The sequence below is a fragment of the Acipenser ruthenus genome, chromosome 7, assembly GCF_902713425.1.
Source record: "Acipenser ruthenus chromosome 7, fAciRut3.2 maternal haplotype, whole genome shotgun sequence".
In the NCBI taxonomy this organism is placed as follows: domain Eukaryota; kingdom Metazoa; phylum Chordata; class Actinopteri; order Acipenseriformes; family Acipenseridae; genus Acipenser; species Acipenser ruthenus.
In genome coordinates, this window is record NC_081195.1 from 12308206 (window position 1) to 12330775 (window position 22570).

The 22570-nt window shown below is 36.5% G+C and overlaps 1 protein-coding gene across 9 annotated transcripts in view; it reads right to left on the reverse strand.

The window, feature by feature from the left end:
• Nucleotides 1–22570, reverse strand: part of LOC117415618 (zinc finger MIZ domain-containing protein 1-like) — a 154540-nt gene that overhangs the window by 106235 nt on the left and 25735 nt on the right. For 7 of the 9 annotated variants that reach the window (XM_059026386.1, XM_059026384.1, XM_034026191.3 and 4 more), the window contains exon 2: nt 8877–8983. The exons of the other annotated variants lie outside the window; for them this stretch is intronic. The gene's annotated coding sequence lies outside the window, so the exon portion shown is untranslated. The remainder of the gene's footprint in view (nt 1–8876; nt 8984–22570) is intronic. 9 annotated transcript variants of the gene reach the window in all.

Here is a 22570-nt window from a genome sequence, read left to right on the forward strand (position 1 = left end):
AACAGCAAAAAAGGTTATTCACTTGCTCTTTCCTACTGCATAAACTTTCCATAGTGATATTAAAATGCACAAGGACTCTTTATTCCAGACTGCAGATAGACATGGTGGCTGCCAAGCCTGCCAACCACCAACACTTGGTCCTAGCCCAGAGACTCTGCCAGTCTACCGCAGAATAACAGACGTGTGACAAACTGACTGAAACATTTACAATGGTGACACAGAAATGCAATCCAGGGGGCTGCTAAATTCACTACTGACGGACGGGGGTTTTCATCAATGGAAATTAGTCTAAAGCATCGAGCAATTATCGGAACTCTCCCCATGCAATATAAATCCTTGTTTATGGGCATGTGTTTATCATCTTAAACAATCTCTCTCAGTAAATCCTCTGCAGGGATCCCAAGTAGAGTTGATAGAAACAGATGAAAATGTGTTCCTGAGCTCAAAATCTCACACACACACACACACAAACTAATTTAATACTGAGAGACTGTATTCAAAGAATCACATCCCATATACCCTTTTCAGCTTGTAGCAAAACCAATTTGTAGATTAAAGTGGCTACAGCATAGTCATGGCCTTTTTCCATTACGCTGAGCTGGGTAATATCAGGGACATTTGAAGTGTACAGTTGTGGGTTCCAGAGGCTTGCAGTGGTTGTCTGAGACCCCACCAAACATGTGATAAACTGACCCCCCAAGCAGGCTTGCTTGTTATGTATTGCAATCTGACATTTTTAGTTAAAAAGGTGGAATTTACTCTGTTTGCAACTTGCAAAGTATTTGTATTTAAATATTTGTATTTAAATAACTGGATTTAACTTATTTAATTTAATGAACACATTGGTTTCTGTTATTAACTATACATACATTCATCTGTAATACAACAGCTTAAAATAATATGATTATATGTGTAAAGCCACTTATTAAAAATATAGCATAGTTAATGTACTATATTATAAAGGATGTTTACCCCAAATGATTACTACACATTTTTCAGGAAAAAAAACTCAGCCACTAAGTAATTTAACCTCCTTGTGCTCTGTCCTATGGATGAGATGTAAAATCAAGAGATGTTAAAATAATAATAATAATAATAATAATAATAATAATAATAATAATAATAATAATAATAATAATAATAATTAGAAGTTGCAAGCAAATTGACGGCTTCCAAGGCATGTTCCTATCTGTGTTCCATAGTAACCATTACCCTACCTGCACTCTCTAAGCAGTTATAAGTCACTTTTGCATTTGACCTTAAGGAGAGGTCAAAGGTCACAGTCAAAGACACTTTTTGATGAAGCATGTATGGATTCTTATGTGTTCCATAATAATCATGATCTTTTCTGCACTCTGTAAGAAGTTATAAGCTAGTTTTGCATTTGACCATAGGGAGAGGTCAAAGGTCACAGTCAAGGCAATTTTTGAATACAGCATTTCTGGGTTCCTATATCTGTTCCATAGTAACTATTACCCTATCTGTACTCTGTAAGGAGTTATAAGCTAGTTTTGCATTTGATCATAGGGAGAGGTCAAAAGTCACGGTCAAGTTCATTTCTGAATAGAGCATATATGGGTTAATTTGTGTATTCTATAGTAACTATGACACTGTCTAAACTCTCAAAGGAGTTCTAAACAAGTTTTGCATTTGAGCTTTAGCAAGGTAATATGTGCAAATATGTGCAATTTGACCATAGCTGAAATTTGATTGGCTCACGGAGGCCATGTTTTTTTATGTAGCGACTTTAAGAAAGTTACCAGACAACCTTGCCAAGGCCATGTACGCAAAGTTTAGCTTCAATCAGCATAACTGTTTTAGAGAAGATGTTTGAATATTTTTTGACAATTCCAATATGGCCGCAAGAACATGTGACCAATTGACTTCTCTTGAACAACCGTAGGCCATGGGGGTAGTCTATTGCACCAAGTTTCACATCTCTGTGATAAGCGGTTTCGGAGGAGAAGATTTTTTTAAATTGTCCAAAATTATCGAAAAATCCAAAATGTGTGCCACACCATGTGACCTATAACCTTCATTTTCACTCTGACACAGCTTACCTTATGTGCCTACCACCCTACCAAGTTTCATGAGTTTCCGTGCAACTGTGTTGATAAAAAATAAAAATCCTAACTGAAATAACAGTTAGGATAATAATAATAATATTCTAATAGGATGATCTCACATGCGTTACGAACCCTGTACAGGGGTGCATGTGATGAAGATGGGGTTTAAAAATGCAGCACAGAAACTATTTATAACAGAGCAAATCCCTATATACACAGGAACAGTCAATCTGTAAAGTCTAAAACATGCAAAAAAAAATGTTGCAAGGACATTGACTTTCGGTGTAGTTTTACCTTTTTCTTTTTTTTCTATTTTTAAAACTAAGGAAAAATCAGATAATGTGTGTTTTACTGACACAGTTGCACATCTTTTATGAAATCTCCTATTCGTTAACACCATGGCCTTTTTAGCACAACCCCAGAATGTGAGTGATGACATCAAGATGGCAGTGTGTCCATTTCTAAGTCTCGTGGTCTGCACTATGGAGACAGAAATATCTTCATGACAGACAGGGATACATGATGCCACACGTGCATCTGTTTAAATATTGCAGCTCTTGGTCTCTTTGTAAATGCAAGTACGTTCCCTTTTTTTCTTCCAGCTACAGCGCAGGGTCGACTTTCAGGCGCATGTGGGACGGATGCAGTTGAGGTTTGCTGTTGTATCAACAAGCTAGTCGACTGCAAACTCATATTTTTTCAATTAAGGGGGTCAGAGTGCTCGAAATAACTCATGTTTGGGTATCTCAGGGATTTGGACAGCTCAAAGAATCAGTGCAAGTGGCATATTATATTAGTTTGTAGGTCCAGTAAACAGCAGTTGATTTTCAGCCTTGGAATTGCATTCTTTGCTTTTTACTGCACCACAGAGATTCACCATCCATTCAGCTCTTGACATTTACCAGTGTCTGGCAAATATATAAGTATACACACAGGTGCGCCCCAGGTAAGGGCGTCTGCTAAGAAATAAATAATAATAATTCTGTGAACACATTATTTTAAACTTGTCCCATCACCATGAATAGGAACAGTAACTGAAGAAAAGGAAATTACATTAGCAGGTGTGATAGCTTTAATACCTGGAGTGTGGAGAAACAAAAACATATAACACCTAGCATGCTTAACGAGTTTAATTAAGAAAAGAATATTCTAAAATACAGGAGAACTGTATGTAAGGGTTCAAATTAATGCAAATTGCACATGCCAAACCCTAGAGAGAGGCAAAGTGATTGAACCCAATCTAAAATTAACCAATGTTATTTCACAGACCTGAATTTTCAGGAGAAAATGTTTTACAATATTCATTCTATTATATGGCTTCATTAAATTTAGCTGGTCAAATTATACTGCAAACAAACAAGAAAAGGCGCTCCCCAATTACTCTAAATGTGTCAGTACTGCCAAAAGATTCCATTCCTCCATGGTTTTCCTACCTATGGAAATATTTTAGCAAGAGGTTGGCATTGTCTATGCTGCTGGGTATGTGAATGATGCCATATACATTCTATTTGCATTCCCATATAATCCCCTATCCCTTGCAGGGGGCCCATGCTTTGGTTTTCTCCTACTGGGCCAAGGAAGGTTGCATTAGCTCCTTTATTCCCAGTGTCTGTGCCTTGTAGCTCCTTATCAGCAGGCAGAGGTGTTGTAGAGTTATATTCACTGCACTCTGGGAGAGTGATTCATAAGAGAATTTTGTGTGTAGCTGCTTTGCACATGATGCTGCCTTAAATCTGATGGGTATTCTGGATTTAGCCCCGCATACTACAGACCATATAGAGTTAAAAATGAGTCACAGCAGCATTTGAGACAGGCAGGAAAAACAGTTGCTGTTTACTTTTATTCTTCTATGTTTTTGTTGTTGCACACTTATACAATTTTAAATTACATTTAGAGAAAAATATAAATTCATAAAGTGGTACTACTTATTACATTGTCTGGCCCACAGGGGCATGTTTTGTTCAAATAATCAACACCCGTTATTTGGCAGTTAAGCTTTCTTGTATTGTTTATATTTAAGGTACTTCTGTTCAAAGTTACATGCAGCATTTCGAAATGTGTTTACTATGTACTTCCTTTAAAAAGTAATGATTTCCATTGTCCCTTGGAGTCCATTATAAGTGGAGTGCACCTGTATATATAGTACACTCCATATGCACTATATATAGCAGTGTGGAGTAGTGGTTAGGGCTCTGGACTCTTGACCGGAGGGTCGTGGGTTCATTCCCAGGTGGGGACACTGCTGCTGTACCCTTGAGCAAGGTACTTTACCTAGATTGCTCCAGTAACCTAAATGGATAATTGTAAGTAAAAATAATGTGTAAAAATAATGTCATTGTAAGTAAAAATAATGTGATATCTATATATAACAATTGTAAGTCGCCCTGGATAAGGGCGTCTGCTAAGAAATAAATAATAATATAGAAAGGAAGCTTTTGTAGCTGTAGTTTCTGCCAAAATACCTCCCATCATTTTGTTTCTAAAGGAGTTTACAGACTACCACAGTGCTGATAAGTTTATCATTTTAGATTGAGTAAAAAATATATAAAAAAAATACTGATAAAATATTGCCAGGAATCAAGAAGATTTTTAGACTTAAACTGTTTGTTAACAATATGCATATCTTTAGATCATTCAAACGATAGACCTACTACAAATAGTTTAGTTAATTTTAGATTATTAGCTTTTGTAGGATGTCTGGTTTCAGTAATTCCAGATAATATTTTGCAAACCTAAATACTAAACATGGTTGTGTTGACTGGTGGTACCCCAAACAGTATACAAAAAATAATTTGCTTAGTTGACTACTTAAAATCATTTTAGTATTAAAAAGTTATTATAAAAAGCAAAAGAAAAAACAAGCTGTTTGGCATTTTGACAAGATTATTCTGATACGATATTGAATATTTTTACTCTTTATCAATATAGTTTATCTTCGGTTAGATGTGGTTACAAACTTTTTAAATAAAAAAACTGCAATAGATTAAATCACAAAGGTGCTGTATTTAAGCAACATGTACGTAGAAACAGGATTAGCAAATGAAGAAATTAACTATTTAAAAGGAACATCATTAAAATGAAGCTATTGCAATTGTATCTGCTTGTTCTTTAGATTTTTAATTTCCAGCATTTCCCTACTTTAAATCTTGCCAACACTACAATCCTAGAGGACCGGATAAGGACATATATTTGCCTGTTTAAACTGAATATGTACAGATGGGCTATGCAGGTTAAACCACACCATCATGTTCAACCATCTTCATGGTGCATGTAATAAAGTACTACAGTAATTCAACTGCTTTATCATATTGTCCTTTAAAATGTAAGAAAAAGCTGAAAGCAGATAAAAAATGAACATATACATATATATATATATATATATATATATATATATATATATATATATATATATATATATATATATATATATATATATATATATATATAATTCCCCAAACAGTTGTTTTCGCAAAGCAATTATGACAATGCAGTCCTACTTCCAGTGTAATGGTAACTGTTGTTATCACTGTATGAATTAAACTAAGTATAAAAATTCATGAAAAGCTTAAACCCAGATTAGAAACTCCCACTACTTGCCAACTGCAAATACACTAGAAATAAAGCAGAATGGCTATATCTGCCAGTTACGTTAGGACACATCACCGAGTCTAGCTGGTACGGAAGGTTTGATTGCCAGGGTTCCAGAGAGCGCCTATCCCAGTATATTTAGCTGAGTACACAAAAGCCCTTCCTGTGTACCATACTGTTTGGAGACAAGCCTCTAGGTTATCTAAAACAGCAGCAACACTGGCCACCTCCAAGTCTGAACTTTGACCTCCTGTTAAATTCCTTGCTTGTTATGAATTAGTTACCAGATACTTTATTGGCACTTGCTATGGCTGTCTTACACAGGAAGATACACATTTCAGCAGAACATTTTCCTTCGCCCTCTTCAGAAAATAAATGACTGATACCCTTTTAACAACATTTATTAAAACAGTATTTATCTTAAACTTTCTCGTAACGGCAAACATAATACAATAATTTGCCAGTCACACCTTATCGCTCTGATCAGCTATTCCTTGTGCTGTTGTGATAATGATATTGTAAAACCTGAAAAGATTCTCCATATCTTGAAATTTACCTAATTAAAATGGTATCATTTCATCTATGAAGAACACTATAAATTAAACAAATAAATAACATTCTTGCATTAGCATATATATATATATATATATATATATATATATATATATATATATATATATATATATATATATATATATATATATATATACACACACACACATACATATATACACACACACACTCTACCGGTCAAAAGTTTTAGAACACCTCCATTTTTCCAGTTTTTATTGAAATTTACGCAGTTTAATGTCTCAATGTACTCTGAAATTAAAGCATAGAACAAATAAACAATTGGAGATAAAAAAGAAATCATGGAATAGTTTTGTTTGACAAAATTTAGTCTAAATTTTTGACTCACCTTTTGCAGATATAACAGCCGAACACACTCGTGGTATTCTTTCTACAATGGAAATCAAATATTGTTCGGAAAGTTCTTCCCAACACTGTTGCAGAAGTTCCCACAAATGTGTTGCACTTGTAGGTTGCTTTGCTTTCACCCTTCTGTCCAGTTCATCCCAAACCAGCTCGATGGGGATTAAGTCTGGAGACTGTGCTGGCCATTCCATGATTTGAAGCCTACCTGATTCATGCGTACTTCACAAAGCCAAAGCTGCCCGATCCCAGCCTTGCTGAAGCACCCCCAGATCATCACCGATCCTCCACCACATTTCACAGTGGGTGCGAGATACTGTGACTTGTAGGCCTCTCCAGGTCTCCGTCTAACTATTAGACAACCAGGTGTTGGGCAAAGCTGAAAATTGGACTCATCTGGGGGTGCTTCAGCAAGGCTGGAATCGGGCAGATTTGGCTTTGTGAAGGACGCATGAATCAAGCCAAGTACAAGGTTGTCCTGGAAGAAAACTTGCTTCCTTCTGCTCTGACAATGTTCCCCAACTCTGAGGATTGGTTTTTCCAGCAGGACAATGCTCCATGCCACACAGCCAGGTCAATCAAGGTGTGGATGGAGGACCACCAGATCAAGACCCTGTCATGGCCAGCCCAATCTCCAGACCTGAACCCCATTGAAAACCTCTGGAATGTGATCAAGAGGAAGATGGATGGTCACAAGCCATCAAACAAAGCCGAGCTGCTTGAATTTTTGCGCCAGGAGTGGCATAAAGTCACCCAACATCAATGTGAAAGACTGGTGGAGAGCATGCCAAGACGCATGAAAGCTGTGCTTGAAAATCAGGGTTATTCCACCAAATATTGATTTCTGAACTCTTCCTAAGTTAAAACATTAGTATTGTGTTGTTTAAAAATGAATATTAACTTATTTTCTTTGCATTATTCGAGGTCTGACAACACTGCATCTTTTTTGTTATTTTGACCAGTTGTCATTTTCTGCAAATAAACGCTCTAAATGACAATATTTTTATTTGGAATTTGGGAGAAATGATGTCAGTAGTTTATAGAATAAAACAAAAATGTTCATTTTACCCAAACACATACCTATAAATAGTAAAACCAGAGGAACTGATAATTTTGCAGTGGTCTCTTAATTTTTTCCAGAGCTGTATATACACACACACACACACACACACACACCAAATATGTCAAAATCTATAGTGAAGCCTCCCCCAGGATGTTTCAGTTAATTTCCTTGCGCTTTCTTCAGCTTAAGGAAATAAGTCAAAACATCCAGAAAAAACATTCCTTGCAGCAACGAGACAAGAATGTGCTGCAAATTCCTGAGGTCAGAGCTGATCCTCATTTTGTTTACTTCCATCTCCAACATATGTCAATTAACAATCGTGACAAAGAATAAAGGCCATGTGAAACTCCTTATTTATTCTGTATATTATTTAGTCCTATTGAAACAAGATCTTTCAGATTTCTTGTATTAAGATGAACCCAGGCTGTGTAGTGCAGCTGCACGGTATACATATTAAAAAAAAAAAAAAATCTGAAAGATACCTTTTTACATTTTATTAGTAATGATGGAAAAGCGGGGGTGGGGTGGGATTTGATTCGTCTCCGGACATCTTTATTTAGTAATGTATGCAGAATCCTACGGTATAGATGAAAACAAAGAATTTGGAAATGCTGTTTTGTTGTCCAACAAAAAAGTCACTGCAGTTTTAGATTATACATTCCAAAGTCTTACAGCATTCTGTACAGAGAGAAATCCATCATTGAAACAATAGCCTGATAGGAGCCGCAATCTCACTGCTGTCATATTTCCACTGTCACGACTGTCTACATCTCCTGACATTTACACACTAATCAGTTAGGTTTACCCCACTCAGCTATGTGTGAGGCAGCTGTTTCTCATAGCTTCTGCATTTCTCAAGATCCACAGAATTGTACCACTATGGATGCCTTAGTCTACTGTATTTTCATGCGTCAGAATCAAATATTAAATTGCAGTGATAACTTTCTACCGAAGAAAAAAAAAAAAAGATTTAAACAAGATTTATAAATCAACTTCAAGATTTACATTTTATTATGGGTCCCTTGCTTAAGATTCATATAACATTAACCAACCGTCTTAATATCTTAGCAGTGGCATTGCCTAATATCTGACAGTTTTTATGACTGATAATCAATAAATAATCAATCTTTATACAGCACTAGTGTGACGAGACAGCACCCCAAATCAAAACTTATGCTTCAGACCCTCCACACCGCACATTTAAAAAATAATAAATTAATTCATACCCGCCTGCCTTAGAAGATTGGATTCTTCTGCGCCGTCCCCCCCCCCCCTCCCTTCACATGTTCCGTTGAAGACGCCCCACTTGTTAACCTTTTCCAAGCAATATATACTGAAAGATAAAAGGAAAATAATTATTAGTTGCTTAGAAATATACAGCAGTATACGGTATATGTGTTAATGTTTTTTTTTTCTTCTTTTTTATTATTATTCAGACATATTTCAAAATTGTCTAACCATAAACTACTTATACAATGCCCCTCCATATTTTAATATTAAGCCTTCTTGTTGCTTCTTATCAAAAATTCATTATGCAGTTACAACAGTTTAATATAAGACTTTCTTTTAAGGCCTGGATAAGCTCCTTCACAGTCCACTGCCAGTTAAGGACACAGTAAAAGGAATTATATTTTACATGATTGTGGTTGCACCATAAACATTTACAGCGGTATAGGGTTCACTGCCAAATCTAATTTGCGGAGATCACAATTTACAGCTGATTGACAGATAAACCCATTAACAGACGCATTCTCTTTCATCCTAGTCACTGCCCTCTCAACTCCTCTGACACAAATGTAAACTAGCAATCCATCTGAATTTGACAAAGTGAAAGATTTTTTCCAAGCAAGCTTTTTTAAAGTAACACTGATGAATATAACTTTTTTGTGCATTATTTAGGTTTTTGGAATTAATTGAGCCCGAGCAACCCATCAAAAATAAGGAAACATTATTGCCACTTATAGTTGTTACCAACCACAAGAGGGTCTATTTTATTGATCCATGCTGCTTCAATGCCGGCTTTAAGCATTAATAACTCTTTGTGAAAGGGGTTCTAGTCATGATGTTTAGTGTCCACATGACACGGAATTTCAAATATAAATAGTCAACAGTGTTACTACTCCCCTAATAACAGACCAGGGTATTTCGGGTTTGGCCTTTAATGACATGCAGAGGGCACCAATTATTATTATTATTATTTATTTCTTAGCAGACGCCCTTATCCAGGGCGACTTACAATCGTAAGCAAATACATTTCAAGTGTTACAATACAAGTAATACAATAAAAGCAAGAAATACAATAACATTTGTTCAAGTGTGACAAACCACAATTCAATAATACAGCAGATAATAGTGATAGTTACATCAGGATATGATTAAATAGTGATAGTTACATCAGGATATGATTAAATACAAAATACTACAGGTTAAACACTTGTCAGATTGCAGTCTGGTCAAGACATCTGTAGGCTAGTACAAGAGTCTTGAACTGGATGTGAGCGGTGATCGGGAGCCAGTGGAGTGAGCGGAGTAGTGGAGTAGCGTGGGCGAAGCGAGGCAGAGAGAACACCAGGCGGGCAGCAGAGTTCTGGATGAGCTGGAGCGGACGGGTGGCGGACGCAGGGAGGCCAGCCAGGAGGGAGTTGCAGTAGTCTAGGCGGGAGAGTACCAGGGCCTGGACCAGGAGCTGGGTAGCATAGTTGGTGAGGAAGGGTCGGATTCTTCGGATGTTGCTCAGGAAGAATCGGCAAGTGTGTGCCAGAGTGGAGATGAAACTGCTGAGAGGTTGGCACAAAGGCAAAATTAGAACCAGGCAGCTGAAGCACACCCACGGTTCAAACTTTTCTTCTTCCATTGGGTATGTGCACAGGGATTAATACAGTCTGCAATACTTTAAGATCCCCCATCCCAGATGGATCCTCAAATAATCTTCAATATGACAACAGGGTGAAAAAGTGTTTAAAACGTAATACTGCAATAATTAATACTTCTGGCTTCCCAGTTATAATTCTCAAGAAACTCTGTTATGAAGAAATAAATGTTCTGGAAAATTAGTTACTCTTGAATCTGTAAACTTTTTAAATCTATAGATAAAAACAGCAGTGCAGAAACAAGTTCCCAAACAGCTACAAATATCAGATACAGAATTTCTACCATATAGGCAAGAGGTTTGTATACCAGTAACAACAACGTGCCCAGCAGGTTTCAACCTTTTGCTACATATTCTACTATCTAAGAGCACACCACTTTTGCTCTAATGGCAAGCTTGTTAAAGAAAAATATATTATTTTTAATTATTGTTGACTTGTTAAGTGTGCACCAACAGTAACAATGAATCAGACAAATGTACTGGTACCTCTAGTTTACTTGAGTGACCAATCAGCATCCTCAAAGACAATGAAAGGATGACTAATCACTATTTACATTTGAAGTTCTATATGCAGCATGGGAAGACAGTAACAGTTCACCATATGGGCAAAAAAAAGGAAACAGAATACATCTTTGCATTACTTAGTCTCATGCTGCTGTCAATCATGAGAAGTAATTAAATTCCCCTGTTAATGTGTACCCATATATTTAAAAATCAGGCAGTATGTAAATTAACGCTTTCAAGTATCAAACAACAAAAGGATAAATAAAACAGTATTTAACATGACGAATGGCAATTCTTAGGGGATATATGCAATAACATATACTGGGAACTGGCAAAAGTCATCATATACTGTCTAATTTCAATTCTAAATGTCACTTTAAGAGGTAGCAGTGGTTACATGTGCTGTACTATGTAGAAAAGGCTTCCTAGAGCTTCAGAGTTCATACCTTGGTTGATAGAGCAAAGCTAATGCTTGCTATAATGTTCTCCAAACCACAAAGTATAATTTTGTGTTCAGTGGGAGATCCTGATCCCTTGTGGCCTCTATTTTATTTTTATTTTTTCATTTTAAGAATGTAGGCAGCTTTCTTCCCAAGCTGGAGCCGTAGCTTCAGTACAGAGGAGTGAGTGAGTGTGTGTCTGTGTGTGTGTGTGTGTGTGTGTGTGGGGGGGGGGGGGGCTCTCATTAAAACAAGACTCTCTCGAGACACCTCTACTATTCATCAACTGTTTTTCCAGGGTTGTGAAAAATCAATGAACTCCAAACTGCAAACAGTTCATAATGACAGGAAAAAACTGCAACAAAATTGATTTGTTTAAGTATAATAATACAATTTAGCAGCAACTTGTAAAAGGAGCTTGTGATCCCAGACAAAGACAGACTCAAATAATAAAGCTGCTAGGGGCAGACGATGAATGACATTCAAGGGGGAGTATGCCTGAGAGAAATTTATCAGAGAAGCTTTTCTGGAAAGCAAGGCGACAAATGTATGGATAACATACCCTTATGCACCATTACATAGCCAGATTATAGTGTTCTGGGTGTGACAACATCTATCTCAATAACAGGAGTGGTCATGTTACGAGGAAACCAGTGTTAATTGGTAAAAAAAAACTGCGTCTGATATTTTTGTTAGCAACCTGCTCGTGAGCAGAATACTCAAGTTCATTTCCTGGGGTCCCCGAGTGGCTCATCCAGTTAAAGTGCTGCCGCTGGGAGCGCAGGATGAGTCATACAGCTTGGATGCTGCCAGTTCACGTCTGGGCTGTGCAAAGAGGACTCCGAAGGGGGCGTTACATTGTCTCCGACGCTCCCGGGGTAGTGGATGAGAAACCGGCAGGGATTCCTTCTCCTCATCACGCAACAGCGAACACTACTGGCCAGACACCAAGCACATTCAGAGTGGATAAAAAGCCTGCCACTCTGCTCTGGATTGCTCGGCGTAAAAGCAATTCTGGTTTTGTGAGATCGGAGGACGCTCACACGCCTTCTGAACATCTGTGCAATGTGGGGACTCTCTGCGGTGAGGAGAAAAAACAGAATTGGACATTCCAAATTGGGGGGGGGGGGGGGGGGGATAAATAAAAATAAGTGGTCACTTCTAAGTTAAGAAAAAATAAAAATAATAAATACATTTCCTGTAGTCTTCCAGAACCAAAAGAAAAATAGTTCAGCAATATCATTCTATAGTGTTATTTAATGCAAGGACAAAAGCTTCACAAATGCATAGCTTGACAATCTTAGCCATAATACTGCAGTCCTCCCGCTTTATAATGCTGTAGTTAGATCCATAGTTGAAAGACCATGCGATGTGTGTTTCACCTAGTAACAGGAATGCAAGTGTTATTGGAATTAAGGAGTAAATAGAATCCATGACCATACTATTTTATAACCAATCCCACAGTATAAAGGCAGCTTTATAACAAAGTAGAACTGTAAGTGTTAACTATTTTTCATAGACTATAAATATGACATTACAAAATATGGAATGTATACAGTTCAGTATGCAACCCATTATGATGGGTTATATACACCCCATTGTATTTAATCTCTATATTAGCAAACTACTGTAGCTGCTACAGGTTTTTTCCACTGCCGGATTTACTTTAAGCCATGACAAACAATACGTGCATAGCTATTATCTTGGGTACATATCTGATAAAAAAGAATCCACACTATTAGGCAACTATTCCATTCCAATGACACTGTAATGCGCACACTCAAATATGCACTTCCACTTGTACATGTCTGACAGTCTGTTCTGAAGATGTGTTTTTAATGTTACATCGCACAATATATTCTTCAACGTTATTTTGAATTGTCACATGACGATCCTATTATATTTTATAACAACAAGCAAATCTCAAAACTCCTTACACTTCAGGCTTAAAATATATGTGGATATTCATTCCTCCAGAGAAGGTCTTTAAGTTTAATTGGGTCCTCATGGAATCAAGAAACCCATAGTTACAATAGCCATGGTAAGCAAATCATTTTTATGTCTGCTAACATGATGTTGCTCAGTGTGAAAATGTGCCATTATATCTAAAGTGGCCCTTAGTTCAAACCAAGCTGCTTTTGAAGTAGTTCTCATTTTAGAGAATTGGGTCCTTAGTTAAGACCAGTTATTTGAACCCCTGCAGATACAGAGCAATATCTACTATTCATGAACCACAAAAATACATCCCAATTACAGATACGTGATGCAAGTGTCTTCATGGATTTGACTGGGCCACAATCCTACTTTGTCCTACACTTAATTAGAAAGGGTGTTGCATGTTCATAACATATTATAGAACTTGTGTAAGTCAGTTTATATGTGCACAGCAGAACCACAACCAAGCAAGTTATCTGCAGGAATACTGTTTTCTATTTGGGCAGATATAGATGTACTGGAACTAAAATGTGAATAATAACTTTAAACCCATAAACAGAACAAACAATTATTTACCTCCAAGAACCACAGAATATGCATTTCATACCTTTTTCCTTTAAAAGGAAATCTAAAATCTTGACACAGTGCCCAGAACAGCAAAAAAAACTCATCTTCAAAAGAACGTAGACAATAAACATATTTTTCTTATATTATCGTATGGTCTTTCTGATTTGTTTTATCATATTAACAATATTATGAAAAGCACACAATGTCACTTTTAAAATGAATAGGAAGCAGTTTTACACAGACTATGTTTCCAAACATGGATTTAACTAAAGACTAAACTAAAGGACCTAACTAAAGCTGACCCAATGATTACCCTTTAATACAACAATCAAATGAAATGTGTCATGGTGTACAACAGAATTCAGCTCTTAACAACAACTAGTTTGATAGCAACAAACATCTATTATACTTTATAGGAGCATGTGTTCCACAGCAAAGTAACAGGCTCAAATTAGGAGCTGCCTACCATTAGGATTTCATTGTGACATGTTTGCAGCATCACTGAAATGGGATGTTTATCTAATTCTGTTATTGGAGTGTGCTTTGCACAATGCAGTGTAAACCAAGCTGAATAAATGGGAGGCAGCAATAAAACCCTCCTATTAAATGCACCGTACCTCCTTAGTAATGACTGGAAAGCAACCTAAGCACATAGGTAATCTTTATAGCATTTCTACACTTGCATGCAATCTGTTCCTTTTTATACAATATACTTCTATAAAATGACACCGATTTCTTTTCCAGTGGCTTTTTTGAACATCTTGATTGTTTTTCACTACAGAGAGAAAATAAATAATTGCTAAGTAAATACTGGCTGGTACAGTACATCAAGTACAATACAGCAGTGGTGTTGCAGAGTGGAAAAACAGGTTTCTAAGCTAACACATTATTTTTCATTTAGCTCTTAGCAAATATGTGCAGAAGCTTTGTTCTGAAGGCAATCTCTCCTCACATGGAGAGAATTCTGACCATTTTAATGTGGAAACCATGATTCCCAATTTCATAAAGTGAGCATTCACCTAGGAGCAGCAGTGCTTTTTTTCATAAAATTGATGTGATGTACAATAAAAAGGATACAAATCCTGGTTTTAAAACTCTTTCATTTGTAATATGTTCATAAGATCATTCCTTCAAGTAACCAGGAAACAGTTAGGCAGCAATTAGCTATAGCTGCTCTTTCAAAGGTCTGCATAGCAGTAACTGCAAATTATGCAGCATTTTGCAATGCTAATGCAGGTAATTTGCTTCATGCTGTGCACACTTCCCTGATTTCTTATTAAGCGATTCATTTACCCCGTGCAAGTCACAGTAAAAATGTCGATTCATTTCTAGACCTTCTATTAAAAGAAGAAAAAAAATATATTTCGTGCTTGAACGCTTCTGTTTCTCACAAACAAATTCAATTTTAAAGTAATGTGATTATTGGGTGACACTCGTCTTCATTCTAAGGCCCTGTCCACACTATGCCTTTAAACCGGCTTAAAAGTGCTAAATACGGTTAGCGTCTACACTACGCAGCATTTAATACGGTACTCGAGAACTGGACTCAAGACCACCTCGGGGGGGTAGTCTTGAGTCTGGTTCTAAATTAGATCACATCAGGTAGTGCCGTTTGTCAGAAGCATGAAACTACATTTTTTGTGTATCCTCCCTATCCCAAAATGCTTTCTGAAGTTTTGGCACGAGAGAGTTCGATACTCCACATTTCTTGCTAAACGTCACAGTATTGCCACTCGCATTTCCACCCCGATTGGGATACGAAGGTGTGTACGCGCCCGCGACTAATGCTGTCTGACAACTGTACATACATATTAAATGTATTAAACGTCTGCCTCGTCATAAGGAAGTTGCTAACCCAGGTGCAAAGAACTATCATTTCCCATCACACACTTGTTCGCGGCTTTGCCAAAATTGATCGCTCAGCGGAGCTAATCGTAATGCAAGCCCAAAGAAGTATACTTTGTAGAATAAAATTCCTATTCATGGCATGTTGACAGAGCCTATGCAAGGCTTGCCTATGGTGAGACGGTTGCTGCCTTCTCCATCACTGATACCTTGTTTTTAAGAAACAAACCCATAACGTTCATGCTAAGCAGCACTATGTCTTCCGTGGGCATGGGCTCCATATTTGCAAGGTTGTAAACAGATAGTGCATGGTGGGATACTATTGTATTAAGTCCCACAGTCCATTGCACTGCTAGGATTTCAATAGTGTTTGTACACAATAAGCCTGACATGAAACGGTACTTTAGCATGGACTCTTTGAGCTGGATTAATTAAAACGTTTGAGTACGGTTCTGAGATCAGTTATGTAGTGTTGACAGGGCCTTAAACATTCCTTGTTGTATTACCAGTTTGTTTACATTCTTGTATGGCTATTTCTGTATTTACTTACGTTCTTGTACGGCTATTTCTGTATTCATAACCAATGATTCTTCAATCATCTGCCAAAACAGACTTTAAAAGATTTGTGAATAGGAGCCTCGATTGTTCAGAAAAAAATTCAAAACAGACATTTATATGAAGCAACGAAGGTTGAAAGAAAAAAAAAAAAAAAACAATCCAGTACATGATGATCATAGAACTTTGTTAAACCATTAGGACTGATTTGTTCTGTACTGATTAGTAGTTACAGGATACAATTTGCAAGATCGTCCTTGGTCAGGAAGGTGTCTTCCTATGCCACTGGAAATCAAGGAACTTTAACCTATATGCCTTCAAACATCTGGTGTGCTTTACAAGTCTAATGCCTGTGGCCAATCTTTCACAGTAAACTGTGTTGAAATACAGTGTAAACACAAGCCTCTGAAGTAATTCATTATCTGGTTAATCTAGTTAACCTTTTTACACAGATACAAAAAAGCTCCCTGGCAAAACCAGTGTAAATGATTACATTTATACTAATAATTGGATGAATTAAAAGCAGAGGGTTTAATCTAGAGGGGGCTATTGAGTCATTAGTTGCCTTTTATTTTTCTAAGTCGGTTCACAACATTTCCCTTTTTAAGGCTTCAAGTTAAGCCCCACTTAGCTAGACACAGATCATTTGTATCTGCTCAATTCTCTTTTGTTTCAACTGTATCAGTCTCTTGGAAAAGGCAACAGTTTCAGCCCTCTTACTGTTGATTGTGTGCTAAAAAAAGGCACTACCAGCAAGTCCTGGCTGATGCATATGGATCACAAAAATGCCTTACAAGTTATATACACCGATGAATTTTTCAAGAAAACATTCCTGCAGCTCTTCCTTTTTTTCAACCCACCCCAACCTGATGTACGAAATTCATACAGAAGGACTAGGCGACCTATTGGTGTTATCAGTGTCAAATTTAATGAATTCATCTTCAGAAGAAGCTCTTTTCTAGGCAATTGCTACTGAATAAGAATTTTAATGGTTTGTCTCTTACAATGGTGGAGGACTAGTATTTGCATTAGATCTAACCACGGATGGAAAAAAAAGACTCCTATGAATAGAACTTTCACCCATTCCAGGTTTTACTAAGAGCTTGATTAGCCACAGTGTATAGGTAACAAGCTCAGGTGTCTCTTATTAAAAACTCATAGTAAAACCAGAAATGGATCAAACTGATATGCAATGGAAGTCTTAATTCCATCCCTGGATCTAAATCTCAACAAGTTGGGAGAATTTATGGATAGCAAGCAGAAGCAGTACTTCTGAAATTTAGCCCCCCCCAAAAAAAAAAAAAAAAAAAAAAAAAAAATGCACTTAGTATGATGACAAAGCTTAATTAGGATGAAAAACCCATCACACATCTTTGAATAATAAAAGGCAACTACACATATGGATTGGATTGAGGTAAAATCAACTGGGATTCATCTTCCTGTACAGCAGGTTTTAAAGAGCAGTGAAGACAAAAGGTGCATTAAAACAAATGGATATATTTACACATGGGTATACATGATTTACATTGAACCTTTAATAAATTCATCAATTATCTGCTTTGTGATAACACATATTGATAAAAAAAAAAAAAATACCCTAGGTAAAGGTTCTGGACATGTAATAGTGAGACTAGAATAACATTTAAACTAATATCCAAAAACATAAGATGCCACCTCCTTTCTCTATGACCACACATGGTTACGTTAAGGTGACCACCCTCAGATCATTTTAATACAGGAGTTCTAAATAAAATGATTTTCAAAAATCCATAAGGATGGTGGAGATTTGATTGATCTAATAAGATGCAGCGCTAAAATAAATAAACCTGATTTTCCTCAAACCTCATTCCACTATATTTTTTATAGCAGGCAGTAATGTTAATGCACAGGTCTACAAAAATCACCCCAGGCAGAAACCCCCATCAGAATAAACAGAGGTAAACAGACCCCTTGTTTCTCTTTAAATCCTGAGGAATATTTAGTAAATACATTTTGAAATGTGTCAAGCAGAGGACACTGTGAAAGACACAATATTGTACTTGAGTGTCTCCAAGGACCTGGTTTACAGAAGTCTTATAGCATTCCTCCTTGCAGTATGGGACCAATGTCCAGTAGTTTGAGTGTGTTTTTTACAATTCCAAATTCATTTGACACCAATATACATTTTCCTTCTTGTAAACTAGGGTGAAATAAAACAAAAAATAATAAAACAGGCCATTATGTTTCATACAAAACACAGCTTTAACACTAGAACCACTGCAGGAAGTCATTGTAACGGTTACATTTTAAACAACATCAATATTAAAATGAATAACACACTGTCGGATACAACTCAAGTTTTATTGAAGCACGTCATATCAAACATCTGCACAGCCGAAACACCATATTTAAATAAAGAATTAAACATAAAAGGGTTTATTTTCTAACATCACATACAAAGCACTACTTCAAAAAATGAAAAGCAACAATAAACATTTCAAACGAAATTAGTGTGTATACAGGTGTAAACAGTTATATGTACATACAAAACTGTAAAAACAAATGTATTTTTAATTTTAAACGAAAGTAACATATGTTTTCTCTGCGTGTGCCACTCTGTGTAGCACTGAATCCAGGTTGAGCTGCAGCAGCCTGCTGCTTTGCAGTTTTCTGATCGAAATGTTTCTGCCGATGCGCTGTGGCTAACTTCAAGATGAAATCTCTCCTACTGATATTTTCCCCGGTGCATTCCTTTTACAAAACAAGGGAATTGGTAGCTGCCAGGTCCAGCAGAGATAACAATAGGCTTGTATATTTATTTAAAAAAAATAAATAGAAATTTTAGATTATATTCAAAATAAAAGCATGTATTGCTCTGGCGGTTCTAGGCGGGTGGAATTATAACTTGCTTATTTTCTTTATCCTGCCTTTCAAATGCCGTCAGGATATTTAATACATGATTTTAGGAAAAGTCATAAAACGGACAACCACGTAGCATTAAGACACACAGAGTAATTTAAATTTGAAAATATCAAACCGTCAAAATGACTGCCGTGGCGGTTCTAGTGTTAATGCATTCTGAAATATAATATGAAATGTTTTTTTTTTATAAGCCATACAGTGGATGGACAACAGCCATTATGTTTTTATTTCACATTGTTCTCTTTGACACTACAGGCACCTGGTATGAAAACCAAATAACTGTAGCAACTTTAAGGCTATATATATATATATATATATATATATATATATATATATATATATATATATATATTACACACACATATACATATACATCAAAAGAAACTCACATTACTTGTCACTCAAGCCACGGTGTGCATTTTTCAATGAAAATGAAAGGGTAATTTATAGGAATTTCAGTGTAACTAAGAAAAGAGGACTGGACTGTAAAGAACTCCAGCTACTGTCTGAATCTATTTTCAAGCTTTCAAATCAGCATCAAAAAAGCACCAGTGTTGAAAACACAACACTCAAATACACACAAAAAACTAATAAAAATAAATGCCTCCCAAACCAGTGCCGGCTGTAAGCCCAAACAAAACCACATGGTGTGAAGCAAAATATTATTTTCCATTTTGCCTACTGCTTATAATGCTCCTACACTTCATTAGAATGGCTTATCATGCGATCTGCTCGGGGTGATTAATTAACCACAGGTTAAATGAATGAACTCACTAAATTGCATGCAGGATGCTATTAATTTGAAATTCCTGTTGCATACCATTTTAAATGAATATCTTTTATTACTGATTTCTGCTGAGTCAATGCCCACCACAACTTTTAGCTGAATGTCAAAATTTTCACCATTAACGTCCGGTTTTAAATAATAATGTGCAAATAAGGTAAAAATCACGGCTCATGTGCGTAGAAAAAATTGCCTAGAAATAGTTGCTCTGTGCATTGAATGATTCAGGGTTAGGGTTAGGGTTATGTTTGATTCAGATAGAGTTTGGAGGTTTCGGATCACATCAGATACAGACTCCGCGGTCTGATCGATTACACTTTCCTGTTACGTTAAATCCATATTTTGGATTTTTTTTTTTAATATTATAGTGCTACTTTGATGTTAATTTATTATTTCGTGTTGTGTTTTCACATTGGACACTGCAATTTCTTACTTGCAGAGATTATGTAAAGCCCTTTATTTTAGTCGACCGAAAATTTCACGTGTTTATATATTATTTTTTAAATATAGCGATATTTTTTTTTTTTCACCTACCAATGTGGTTTTTCATGATGTGGTTTTGCACTGGAGACTGCAGCTTTAAAAGTGTAATGTTTGTTGTTTGAAAATATTTGAAGTGACAAAATATTGGACATACTACAGCATCTTTGACTTGTATTTCACCAGTCATTAAATATGTTAAATGTGATTCTTTATTGTGGCTGTGTGCTGTCTTTGAATTTTAAGCATGCCTAATTGTAAACGTAATCTAACTAATGTTAAAAATACTCCCTCTGCAATAATGCCTCTAATTTCACCCACCCCCCCAACCCCCCAACCCCCACCTCCACACTTTTGCCTTAATGACAACTTTATGGCAGAATTCAGTATTTTAGAAGGCAATACTTGTCTCTAATTGTCATTAAAACATGTAATACATTGCTTAGAGAAGAGGACTGCACTGAAAAAGAACGAAGAAAATACCAAAACAAAACGAAAAACAATCCCCTGGCCATTCATGTATTATTTAATTTGGTAAACCAACAAACTGCAATACTAGCAGTTAAATGGACAGCCATACACTTAACTCCCTGGTTAGAACTAAGAACAATAGTTATTGCGCTGAATAACAGTTGTTGTGTTGGAATTGCTAAACAGCTCACTATGGGTGTAACTTCTTTTTAGAAAAAAATGCTACCCTTTTTATGCTTAAAGAGTTCTTAGAAGGCAATGCCATATACTAAGCAGTTTCCATAGAGAAAAAGTTCATCATTTTTCAACGGTATACTGAAGTTTCCTCCGGAAAGGCTTTGATCTAAGCACTTGATATGAAAGACCTCAGGCAAAATAAAAATACACTACATCAATCTTATTTCCAAAAACTGAAGAAAAAAGGGTCAAGGTATAAAGACATGAAAAAACATGTTTATATTGCTTCTGTTTCATCTGCAGTTAGTGTGTTTCAAACATGTAGTACAAGACGATGCTTTTGATAACGATATCATGCAAACTATTAGAAAAACTTTGATTCAAATTCCTGCTTCAGGATGCAATGTTCTGTATTTATAGGAAACATGACAGGGAGTGCTGAATTATTACCTCCACCAAGTTGTGCTTTATATTTATATCACATGACTGGAAGGGATCAAAATGAAACGTGAAATCAAAAATAAACAACTGGCAATAATCTCCTCCTCTAGACATGTGTGTGCTGTATGACGCAAACTGTGCTTATCACTGCCTACCGCCATTATTTTTAACAGCAACTGTGACAATGTTCCCGGTGAAGAGGCATGTTTCAGTACCTGGATAAGAGAGCAAGATAATTGTCATCAGTTACCTCTCCCTGTAGCTTAAAAATACAGGGTAGGAAAATAGTAGATCTGGAGGGTGGACCCAGCTGTATCTGACCAGCTCAGGAATATAGGCTGGGGCATTGTTAAGTTTTCAGATGCAATTCTAGATACATCTATTAACATATGAGGCATGTACTTGAAGGTAGTTAGGAACAGCAATCCCTATAATTGTTCCAGAAGATCTGCTCCTCAACTATAAACTATAACAAAGTAGGTAATTCTGCATATTTCTGCATATTTCACACACAAACACAAACTGTTTCAGATTTTATGGAAAACAAAAAGGTGAATAACATTTTTATGAACTACTGTATTCCTTTTCAAATTTAAGATGCACTTTTGCTTCTCAAAAATAACCTGCGTCTTCAGTTAGAGTACAGTGGTGTATTAAAATCACCAACAAAAGACGTGACTACCCAAGAACACAAACAGCAACGTGACTGACTGCCCAGAAAAGACAAACAAAGACATTACTGTCCGAATACACAAGCGGCAATGTGACTTACTGCTGAGAAAAGACCAACCAAAACGTTCCTGCCCGATCTCGAATCACCAATGACATAAAGGCAGTCATTTAAAAAGAAGCGGCATTAGCTTCCTGAGGAATTCAAAAGAGAAGCTTTTACAATTTCAGCATTTCTAACAAACAGTACCAGCTTGGACAGATCGGAAATGCTGATCCGAC